The sequence below is a fragment of the Thunnus maccoyii genome, chromosome 13 (assembly GCF_910596095.1).
Source record: "Thunnus maccoyii chromosome 13, fThuMac1.1, whole genome shotgun sequence".
Classification (NCBI taxonomy): Eukaryota; Metazoa; Chordata; class Actinopteri; order Scombriformes; family Scombridae; genus Thunnus; species Thunnus maccoyii.
In genome coordinates, this window is record NC_056545.1 from 27,913,024 (window position 1) to 27,920,563 (window position 7,540).

General features: G+C 39.3%; 1 long non-coding RNA gene across 2 annotated transcripts; it reads right to left on the reverse strand.

The window, feature by feature from the left end:
* Nucleotides 1-2,429: 2,429 nt before the first annotated feature.
* Nucleotides 2,430-6,390, reverse strand: LOC121909793. Of its 2 annotated transcripts, XR_006099522.1 has the most exons (4): nucleotides 5,894-6,390; nucleotides 5,119-5,224; nucleotides 4,899-4,992; nucleotides 2,430-3,157 (listed from the first exon to the last, which is right to left on the reverse strand). It is a non-coding gene; the product is annotated as an uncharacterized LOC121909793 (long non-coding RNA). The 2 variants fall into 2 exon arrangements; XR_006099521.1 differs by having other exon boundaries at nucleotides 5,119-6,390.
* Nucleotides 6,391-7,540: the final 1,150 nt, after the last annotated feature.

The window sequence follows — 7,540 nt, forward strand, 5'->3', positions numbered from 1 at the left end:
TCTGCCAATTAGTGAGCCAACCTCCATGAGCGGCGATTACACAGCCAAACTGATGGAGAGAGATGAAAAAGGAAAGGAGAGGAGAGGAGAGGAGAGGAGAGGAGAGAAGAGGAGAGGAGAGGAGAAAAATCCCAGAAAAAATGAATAGCATCCAACTGCAGACCTCATGCCTGGGGTCCCCAGGTCCGGGTCAAGAAAGCCACACAAAGAGTCAAATGTTCAGGTATTACTGGGCTGATAGAAATGATTTTGTGTTTGTCAATTAATTTACAGCATTGTTACATTTTTATCTTGAGTGGGAAGGAGTTACAAAATACAGAAAAATGATGTTTTCTAACTTCTATATTGTATACAGCAGGTTTAGGGTTAGGGGTAACAGGTTGTGTTTTTTCTGTAATTTACCACAGTATTTCTTTCACACATAACACACAACAAGAGCAAATATTTAGTTATTTCTTATGTAACAAAAACATCACAATAACTCTCTTGAGCAGAGAAATGTGACCATTTGCAAATTTAAGTAAATCGAGGAAGTGACAGAGCTCATGTCTGGGACCCTAAAGGAAGTGGAGCACTTCACATATGAGCACCCTACTCTCTTTCCATTCGCTCGCAGACCTGAGGTCCCCAGACATGAGGCCCGCAGTTGGACTCTCTTGGGAGAAACAGAAACCTTGGAAAGAGGGGAATTTAAGACAAACCACTGAATATATCATCCATTAAAATCAGTACATTTTGTCAAAAAAAACAAACTTTTCCAAGTCAATTGTGTCCCCTTTAAATGCAGTTTTCTAAAAGTAATGTATAGATTTATTTTCTGTCAAAGAATCTGTGCCTTTATTGATTTATTGGTTGAGGAATCATTAAACTAGAATTAATCAAGCCATGACATTGCTTTAAGGTGACCTAGAAATATAAAATAAAATAAAACTTATGTGATGGTTTCCAGCTCATATCTTATCTAATAAATGCATTTTTAGTGTCATGTAGCATCACGTGGGAAAACTGAAATAGACAGTTAAGACCTGAGTATTGCATGTTGTATCATCACAAATATAAATCTCACAGCATCATCATACTGAGGCTCAAATGTATCTGAGATCAGTTAACTTATCACTGCTTGTGTGTATACATAAAGAATTACCTATTAATGATGAAAATAAATACCTCCTTTGAGTAGAACATTAAGATTGAAAACTCAACAAATTTAATTCACACCAGGTTAAGTCTGTGAAATAATAGAAAAAGAAAATTTAAAAAATCAATTTAATAAAAAAGCCAAGTAACAACACTAGTCAGCTGCCGATTTTTAATGTTTGAATGACTAATAATAAACCAGAGAGTCAGCTGATGGCACTGCTTTCATGGTCAGCACGGTGATGAACCTGTCATGCTAACATCTTGCCAGCAGATGGCACTAGCTTGACATCAGTAGAGAAGCATCTCACGTTGTTCTGTCCTACTTTACAGACTTTATATTAGTCTCTGTCTGTTGGGAATTTAATTTCACTGTTTCTTAAGATGGTTATTTATATCACAAGGAATCTTAAAGCAGGATATCTAATCTGTATTTAATTCAACTTCTTGATTCAATCATTCTTATTTTAGGTCAATGAAACAAGAAATAATCACAAACCAAAACTATTGAAAATGTTCTTTTATGTCACATTTCTTTGAATTTTTACCTTGATGACGTTTTATAAGTCCTTTCAAAAAGTCTAACTGATTAAAAATGTTGAATTCAATTTATACAGTGTCCATGTAAATTCATATGTTCAATAATGCCACTATTGTAAATACTGTGAGAAAACAAGAACACGGTGCAATTATAGACTACATGAACTGAAAGCTCCCCCAAATAATCTCTCTGCTGCTTTTTGGAAAATATGATGTTATCCAGATGTAGCAGTTTACAGATTATAACCACACGGTCATTATTCTGTAACTGATGTATTTAGATTATCCTTGTTGACTAAGTCACCAACTATGTGACTTCACACCAGACACAGACGTGGTTCTGAGAAGTGTCCTCTCAGCACGACCCAGTTTCTACCAAAATACCAACAACTCGCTTGCTTCAATGAAACTCCAACGTTATTAGCACTTCTTCTACCACCTTTACAAATTAGTTTCAAACACTTTGATCCAGCAACATAATGAGAAGGGCTGCAGCTAACGGTTATTTTCATTATCAATTAATCTGTTCATTATTTCCTCGAAAAAATATCAATCACTGCTTCCCAAAGCCTGCGACGTCTTCAAATGTCTTGTTTTGTCCACAGCAAAGATATTCAGTTTACTGTTACAGAAGACTAAAGAAACAAGAAAACATTCACATAAGAGAAGCTGGAATCAGAGAATTTGGATTTATTTTTTTATTAATGATTCAAAACGATGAATCGATCAAAATATTTGGCGATTAATTTAATAGTTGGCAACTAATTGACTAATTGACTAATCATGGCAGCTCTAATACTGAGCTTGCTACTTAACTGAAAACAGTCATAAAAGTCACTGTAACATCATATCTGTCTGAACAGAGAGGCGACTGCTTACTGATGTACATTTGAACAGCTTGGGTTATGAATGAAAAACCTACATAGTCAGTGACTACAAATCTTTGAAGTGAGCTGATCAAAATGATTTGAAACAGCAAAGTGATTAGTAATTTCCGCACCGCACACACAGAGAAGAGCTTGGACTTGTAGAGGGTCAGCCTCTGGTTCCTGGGCATGAGCCGAGTAGCTAATACTGGTATCAGTACCCATCTCACCTCAGTGCTTATGATCATGTGAACCATAGAAAATTGGCTGATATTTCAGAATCAAGTCTTACTTGCACTGAATGCATTTTAAAACAGATTTTCTATTCAGCCTCTGACTGTTTTTATGTTCTTGTTTAGTACCATATTTTTCCAATTACAGTGCTCTGGCAGTATTTATGCCCCCCACAAAATGTCATCTGTCACAATTATTCATAAACTACAAGTACCTCATTACTACTGCTTTCTTCATCCAGTAACAGTCCCATGATTCCCTTCTGTTGATGAAGCTATTCCAGGTTTGTCTCCTGTGGATGGACCAGGTCCTGGATCTTCTGGCTGGCACAGAGTGATGTCACACAGGATGGATTTTGTGCTCCATTTTCAATTGTTTCTCTGCAAAAATGTGAAAATCAAGTTTCAGTTTGACAGTCGTTAATGTACACAGAATTTTCTGCATCCACATACAGAGACTGTCATTGTCAGCATATTACAATATAATACAATATTACATCACCCCAGACCAAGCTGAGAACAAATAAGCTTCACCCAGTAAAGAACCAGTACCAACAATTCTTCAGTGAAACTACAAGCACACCTGTTGGTGGTAAGTTACTGGCCATGATACAAGTCCTTGCTGATTGGCTAGCTTGATAACATTACTCAATAAGTTTGCCAACAAAACACACACAGTACTGAAAAAAGCAACGAAAGTATGAAACCTTAAATTTCCTATCATAGACAGAACTAAAACTAACTAGCTCACCTGAAAAATTTGACTATCACATTTAAAGTTGACATCATCATTTTCATCCCCCTCTCTGTCTGTGCAGTCATGCTGTCCTAACAGACACTGACACCTGCTGGACGTTTGCTGGTACTGCTGACCGAGACCAGCACTGGTAATTAACACTGTCCTCTAAATTCATTTAACGATGAATGAACACACTCTTCTCAGATTCACATTGAAAACTAATGCGAAACTCTTCACATATTAAACTTACATTTAAGACATATATCGTTTAATATTCGTCACAGAGGAAACTGATATGAAGATGTGCTTAGAGGAAATGTCCCTGGAACATTATTGATAGTCAGATGATTTGAAAAAATAATACAATTCTCTGTATATGACTCTTGTCATATTGACAGCATTTGAAACCATATGGTTTCAAATGCTGTCATATCAACATTGTATTTTAAAATTTTCGGGAATTTCTGGTGTTTCTATTTTCTGGAGTACTCCCGTTATTTACATTCTTGGGACTGCCATCTTGTGGTGTTTGTTTTCCTTGTTGCTTGTTAACCAGCAGGTGATAATAATTTGATTTGACTGCTGCCTCTGCAAGAAATGCCTGTTTTCTCTTTCACATTTGCCTGAGAAAGATGTTACAGATTGAAATAATTATCCTATTATAATTATAATAATAATCATAACATAAATTAGGGAGTCTTATTTATCCATCTAGATATATAAAGTGTAGATGACTCCAAGTGGTGCAAACTGTTATTTAGATCTCACATGAATGCAGTAGAAAAACACTTCCATGTCTCTTTTGTTCAGCAGGAGCAGGACTGCTATATTTACGAGGTAGTACTTTGCTACTTTGGGGCCTATTGTCTCATTCCTCACATTGCACCTCTGACAGAGCAGATGGCTGCCCATCATGCTGCTGTATCAGAAAGTCCATCAAAGATAATGTTTTTTGTTGTTTTGTCAGGTGGAGCTGTGGTAGCTGGAACATGTTCTGTGGTCATCAGCAGCCTTCAGGGTTACATGCACTATATCAACCTCTCCCAATAAGAGACAACATAGAAGACTGACAAACAACATCCAGGGTTTCCTTGATGACAGAGGAGATATATTAACTCCAAATCAGATCAGGAGGATGGATGACCACAGGACAAAATAGAGAGATCAGAAGTCTCCTTGTTCAGTTGACTAAGTAATACCCTCACTAAAACCACTAAATAACAACAGTGACATTAAGTGTTGATAATCTGAAGTTAATATTACATACTATGTGTTGAGGACACTTCTTAAAACTACCTTCTTTAATGAATTATGACATATGTTGTATACCTGCAACACGACAGATTACCGGTTGTATGTATATTGTGACCAAAAAATACTCACTACAGTGCTTGTTTTGGATTTCATTGGGCGGGCCTCCTCTTGTCTCTTTGGGGCACCTGAGAGTGGGCGTCAGCCACCTGATCATCTCAGGAAGCTGCAGCACCACAACAAACCACTGAGCACACTGAACCAGTCTCAGCACCGTATACTTGCTTCCCAACCTCAAACACCATGTGCAGAGCCGGTGAGTACAGAGAACTACAGTAGCAGAGGAACTTACCAGTGCATAGTGAGCTGTCACCCTCTGCTTCTTCTCAGCTGGTGGGTTTGGGAAGCTCCTCACACTCACAGGAAGCTCATCATCTGCTCACTATTCTGCAACTTGACTGATTTGGTGTAGAATTCGATAAAAAAAAAAAAAAACATCAGGCATTAAAAATGAAAGTGTGCTCTGTGAGATCTTTTTCCCTCAGTGCTGTTGGGTTAATGAAAAGCTTCTGAAATATTGACATATTAGCAGGTGTTATAATGTATATAATAATTCTAGTAGATAAAGTGCTTCCAAAACAACTACATATAGTATGTCACTGTGTTTCAACAAGCAGGTACACTAAGTTATCTGGATAACTTTGTAAAACCTAGAACAGTACTTTTTACATTAGTAAACATATGTGACAGTTCAGAGGAACCAGCAAAGGTCAAGGATAAAGATGAACAAACTACATTTTTCTTTCAACAGAGATCTACTGTATGTCAAAATACATCAGGGGTAATAGTTTTAGAAATCAAATTTCTGTGGTGCCAAAGCACCGCTGGTGTTGTGTTGAGGTAAAGTTTCAGGGTGGTGAGAGCTGTCAGGAGGTGGCACTGTGACACAGTAGAGCAAACAGAGGCAAGGGTGATTGCAGCATTGTGTGTATTATCAGAATATTATTATATCACACATCAGACATCATATTTATGTATTATTAAGTAGTTGATAAGGATTAGTTTATACTACTCTATGGATCAGAGATGTGGAGGACAACCAAGACCACAATGATGTAAGTACAAACGTTCATCAACAGCTGCCTGAGGTGGATCTTGAACATCCTCTGGCCAGATACCAGGCCAACAACCTGTGGAAGAGGAGATCAAGAGAAGAAGATGGGGATGGATCGGCCACACACCAGTGCCACCAGGCAGGCCCTTAGATGGAAGCCAAGGACAAGAGGCCAGCCTAAGAACACCTGGCGCAGGGACCTCGAAATGGACATCAAGCAGAGTAGGCTGACATGGAAACAGCCTATGCTCCATGAAAAAGGAGCAGTAGGTGTAAATAAGTAAGTAAGTACATCCATCTTTAGTTAGAGGAACTAGGGATGCACAATATTATCGGCATGTCATCGGTATCGGCCGATGAAAGCTCTAAAATGAAATATCGGCATCAGCAAATTCTGGCAAATTCTGCCGATTATGAGAGGCCAATATGTCGCCATCTCCTCTGCCGCCTGACTGTGCTTCCCTTGATGGACTGTGTCACCCTGATGGTCCCGGTGCTTCCTCCGCAGGCTCCACTTCACTCAAGCTGCCCATCAGACCCGCTGCTTCTTCCCACTTTAACCCGAATAACAAACCGGGGCTCGGTGCTCCACATAGAGAGCCAGGGCTAACGTTAGCTGGGAGGCTAGCGAAGGCTAGCTGACTGTGCTTCCCTCAGGTCATGCTACGGCTAACGTTAGCCCCGGCTCTCCATGTGTATCCAGCTGGACCACCGAGCCCCGATTTGGGTTAAAGGGGGAAGAAGCAGCGGGTCTGACGGGCAGCTGAGTGAAGTGGAGCCTGCGGAGGACGAACCGGGACCATCAAGGCGATACAGTCCATCGAGGTGCTGCGGTGTTCGGCTGCACAGATAAGAAATTCTTCGGCTGACAGGATGTACCACTCTGTTTGAAAAATAAAAAAACTTCACCTTCTTCTTTTTGGTTCATAACAGCGGTTGGCAACCAGCGTGTTAGGTGCAATACCGCCACCTTCTACTCCGGAGTGTGGATACGAGATTAAATCCTACACATTAATCCTGTCTGTCTAATAAACTCAAAGAAAACTCTACTGCTCCACCCACTTGGCAGGTTCATTAAAGTTTTAATGCTGAGCTCCTGAATCTAGTCTTCCTAAATTCTTCCTTCATATATTGTCTTTCTTGATCATACTTAGTACAATCTATGCTTGCATGCATAATAGTCTCCTCAGCCAGCTGGAGAAAAATATGTGCATATATCGGTATCGGCATCAGCAATCGGCCACAGTGAGTTGGAAACATCGGCATATTGGATATCAGCAAAAAATCCAATATCGTGCATCCCTAAGAGAAACATCATAAAAGATGGAAATTCTGTGGTGAGAATTTCACTGGTTCATTATAATCCTTAAAAGGTCAGTCCTGGTTCATTTGATAACACCTGTTATCACCAGCAAATATGTTTTTATAAAGCTCTCAGAGTTTCTTTTGATATGAAGTGTGTATCGAGCACTGGGGGTAGAATACACACCTTGAGCAGCTACTGTCAGCAACAGAAGAAAAAAAGCACAGACTCAACAGCAAGCAGAGCTGTCTTGTATTTGTCTCTGCTCCTTTCTACTGCATCCAGTTCAGAAAAACATACATGCACAGAAGCATACACACAAGAATAGACTGTTCAGCTGCCACAACATCTTTTGTG